We start from the raw sequence: 4,679 nt of genomic DNA, 5'->3' as shown, positions 1-4,679 counted from the left end.
GAGTGAGCTTTATTACAATAATTGAACAATACTTTCACCCGCACATAACACTCAGAGATTTTTCAAGGGTTAAATATGGGAGCTACGTTTCTTACATGTATCCTTTTGTTAGTTGATTCACAAAGCTTTCACCGCCTCCACTCCAGTGAATCACTTTGTTTAGCAAGTGATCAGGTGGAACAGTTTAATTTCTTCCTGCAAATAATGCCTTTTCCTTTTTCATCCCATTCAAGTCTCCGTCCTAGTTAAAGTCATTGTGATGTAGAACGGCAGTGGTCCAGTTGAAAGGTTCAAGGTTTCGCTGTGTTTTAGAGTGCAGATAAAGAAGATAATAGGAGAGGAAACTGGAAAAGCCGTGACTCTGTCATTCAATTCAATTCAATTTATTTTCATATAGCGCCTTTCACAACAAGGTTGCCCCAAGGTGCTTAACAGTGCAAGTAAATATACATTTTGTGAATACAGAACTGAAGACAATGGAGGAAAGGAACCAAAGGCTCCTCAGTAAGGAGAATAAAATCCTCTAGGGGTCCATGGTCAACTGGCTGCCCAACCCCTTTGGGCATGCTAATATTATATCATTAAAAAAAAAGAAATGAATGAATGCGGGTATTAATCAATCCATCCATCCATCATGTCGTCTGTATGTCAGTACCCCATGCAGGTCTCTGCAGACCAGCAGAATCCTTCTAAACGACAGCTGTATCCACGATGCCCCTCTTGGATCCATGGCACTGATGCAGCATTCAGCCGAAGGACCCAGTAATAAAGCTGAAAATCTGGCAAGTCCCCCAGTCTCCCTGGGGCGCTGGAGAATATTTCATCTGATGCTGAGGTTCCTGTAACTCAACACAAAATTGAACAAGGCGAGTTATGAGTTTGTGAAGAAGTGACAGCGCTACAATGTCAAACAGGAAGTTAACCTGCAGGAAAGAATGAACTGAATCTCGTGATATTCAAGCACGCAGTGTGACATCCACTGTCTATTCAAATCTACTCTGCAAGTCTTACAATACTTTTTCATATACCGTCTCCTGGTTATTGTTTTGTGAGTGCTTGAACTGTTTCTCAGTAGAAATAAGACCAATAACTCACTGCTTCAGGATGCACACTATCGTCGATGAAACCTGTGGTGTAAGCAAGCGAAGAGAGATGGATCCTTCCAAAACACAGAGGCCATCGGGAGGGCAGAAACACTCTGCAACAGGTAGGAGCTGTGGAGCCGTGATTCCCCCGAGCCAGAGCCCTCGCCTTCCCTCGACAGCGAACTGAGCTCCAGCGACTGGAGCAGCTACCTGCCGTCGTGGGACCTCCTGCAGATTGGGAACGGGTAAGGCAATTCGACACGAGCCCACACCTCTTCCCACTGCCTACGCTCCTATAACAAATAGTTTCAGGGTGTTCAAGTACGGGATAAAGAGATTACAGGTGTTCCCAATTGGCTGAGGATACAACTGTCTCTCTGAGAAAGCACACAGAGGTGGACAAAGCAATTAAATGCATTTACAAGTCATTTCCTCTGTATCTGGTCTTTCTTTACATATCAGAAAAGTGAACTGGTGGCTGTTGGAAAGTGTCTGCTCCATACGTAATATACATGTAAAAGATGTGATTAAATATCTTGGTATTAAGATTTTCAAAAATCCAAAAAGAGACACCCCCCCCCCCCAAACGTACCAGCTTCCATGAAGACGTTCCCCTCACGTGGTCTCTTATAGATAAACATACCTCCCATAGATATCATCATCTAGAATACAGAGAAAAAATAAACCCGTGCTTTGAAAACTGCGTTTAAAATAGTATAAGCAGGGTCAACAAACTGGTGTGGATGATGAAATGTAGAATCAAGAAGATTTTATGAATAGATATAATGCTTGTGATAAGTCTGATAACAGTCCGTCGTAACCAGAGCTACTCCTAGAGAGGTATCGATGCTTTTAAGAAACTAACAGTAGCCCATCAGAAACTATGGAAGGATTTACAACCTTTATTAGACTACAAGGAAAACAATTTAGTTCTACTTGTACTAATAAATACTTAAGATCCCTCTTGCAATCTCACAATATCTTGTCAAACTATTTTGGAGCACCTCTTTGGGGAAACTGAGTGGAATAAAACATGACGATTGTCAAACACATTTTGTATGAATAATAAGGTTAAGGCGTCATTACAAAATTGTACATTGAATCGACCCGGTAAAGATACATAGTGTGCAGAGATTTAAAAGTAATATAGATGATAATTGTCTTTTTTTCAAAGCAGCCCAGGAACCTTACGTTTGTTTTTGTTTTGTCCTGTTATTAAAACACTGAATTGATCGGCACAATTGTGTAAAGAAGGTTTCTTATTCTGACATTTATTGGTGAGAAATAGATGTTATTTTACTGCTCAATACTGCTGAACCGAATATAACATATAATTTATCACTGACTTAATCATTATACTTGCTCGTTATAATATGTGTACATAGCCTAAAGATAAGAAATAATCGAAATGGAATCATTAGACCGTATGTCGTAGTAGCAGAGTGTACTTCTCGCCTAATTGATGTGGTCGAGCAACACCACAATTGCCTTACAATACGTCCGTTCTGTTGCTCTGACTTTCAGGTTCGGCAGTGGAATGGATTCCAGGGCAAACCCGTTCTCGTTTGATTATCCGTCTGAAATCTCGCCCAATATAACAGCAGTGAAATAACATCTATTTCTCACTAATAACTGTCAGAATGCACTGAAATGATCGTTACTATTTCTTCATTTCGATCTCGTTATCGAAGCCTTTTCTTTTCTTGGTAGAAGTAAGGCGCTTCCAAATGGAAAGAAATCACATCTGAAACACATGAGGTCACGTCTCCAAACTATTTCTAAATGTCCCAACATGAAAGCTGTGCTTACCTAGTCTGTATTTGCCTGTATAATGTACCCCGGTGATCTGTAATGTACTCTTGTGTGCATTGAATAGCATTTTTACTATTGCAATATAAATGTTAAGGAAGAGAAAACACAATAAGGTCGAATTAATCAACAACGCGAGGCGACGTCTGGAGTTCAATAACTCTCTGCCCTGCAATACGGTTTTCCGTGAGTCCGCAGTGCTTGACGAGCAGAGAGCGGAACCATAGCATCCTGGGCCGCGGCTCCACACCGATCTCAGCGACGGACCGGCTGTCGCGCTAATCACGCATCAGATCCGGATCCGTCGTGGTTAAGTGACGTCATAAGAGTGACGCACGGTGTGTCCAATCAACGCCGTTGGTTGGGAAAAGGCGGGACTTCCTTTTCGTAGGGTGAGTGACACCGCTCCTAGCCAATCACCGCGGACTTCCGTGTGCTTACACGGAAATACCGCCCCCACCTTGAGTGACTCGGCTCATAACCAATCAGCGCCGAGTTTCGGCAGGAGGCGGGATGGATACGGCTCTCGTCCAATCGGAATTTCTATTCCGGGACTGCACTGAATTACGGCGGGCGGTGACACTTCCGAGAAATGGCCACTGGGTGGCGACAGAGATACACGAGTCTATGGCGGTGAGTCTCAAAGCGCTGTCGAAGACTTGTTGTGCAGATATTGAATTTTTTTTTCAGAAGTGTAAATATATTATACTATCTATGTACCCCTGATGACATTATTGATTTGATATATATACTCTTGTTTTGTATCGTAACTATTTTTATTGCTACAAGAGTTCAAAAAGAACTGCACTTTCGACAGAGATACACGAGTCTATGGCGGCGAATCTTGAAGCGCCTCCTTACAGATCCTCGTTGTGCAGAGATTGAAAATCAAAACAGATGGTAACTGTGACTTTTGTGACAGCAACTCTGAAACCTAATGTAAAGAAGGAAACTAATATTGACATTACTTTTAAAGAAGTAAAATCATGCAACATTTAAATCCATTGAAAGTAATATGAAAATGTCGTTTGTATTTAAAAACATATTATACTTCCACGATATAGTAACTAACGAAATGCTGTGGGGGGAGACCCATGTTTAAACACTTTAAAACGGATGTAAATGCGTTTGTACAGACAATTTGAAACATGTACGGACCTTAACATGTACATGTATTATCGTATGTACCCCTGACTATACTCTATGTTATATGTATTCTTGTTTTTATGGCATGTATTGTTTTTTTTTTTTTTTTTGGCATGTATTGTTGTTCTAATTAAAAAGAAAAAAGACGCGAATCGATGACGTCAAAAGGAAGTCGCCCACAGGGCTTGTGGGAGATGTAGTATCTCTGGTGCTCTATAGCGCACTACAGAACACGTGCGCTGCCCACGCGTTCCGCAGATTTGATTGAGCATCAGAATTAATTATACAATTTCAGCGTATTAATCGTGTCGCGGAAATAGTGTGTATTTTTCTTTCTGTTTTCTGTTCTGTGTATTTCACAAGCCTGTGTCTGCAGCGCTCATCCTGCCTGCATGTTTGCAAACTTTCCTCCTGTGTTTATTTTACTTTGTTAAATAAAACGTGGTTGCCGGGGAAACGGTGCTGCAGAAGTTGTTGCGATCTGACCTCCAGAAGATAAACAGACGGCTTTTTTAATCTAATCAGCGAGCAAAGCAGAAACGTTAGTCTAGAAAGCGCCAGCTGGAGTATTTTGTGGACATTATGCGGAAGAAAAGGAAGAAACGGTGACTCGCAGGCTGTGGGACAGGACTATCAGGG

General features: G+C 41.6%; 1 long non-coding RNA gene across 1 annotated transcript; it reads right to left on the bottom strand.

The window, feature by feature from the left end:
• Positions 1 to 367: 367 nt before the first annotated feature.
• On the bottom strand, positions 368 to 3,153 carry LOC138224306 (uncharacterized). The gene is made up of 3 exons (XR_011182754.1): positions 2,895 to 3,153; positions 1,678 to 1,747; positions 368 to 1,313 (listed from the first exon to the last, which is right to left on the bottom strand). It is a non-coding gene; the product is annotated as an uncharacterized lncRNA (long non-coding RNA).
• Between the last annotated feature and the right edge of the window lie 1,526 nt (positions 3,154 to 4,679).

This window comes from Lepisosteus oculatus, chromosome 19 (genome assembly GCF_040954835.1).
Source record: "Lepisosteus oculatus isolate fLepOcu1 chromosome 19, fLepOcu1.hap2, whole genome shotgun sequence".
Taxonomy (NCBI): Eukaryota; Metazoa; Chordata; class Actinopteri; order Semionotiformes; family Lepisosteidae; genus Lepisosteus; species Lepisosteus oculatus.
Note: the sequence above shows the minus strand (reverse complement) of the source record. Positions and strands in the feature narration are given on the sequence as shown.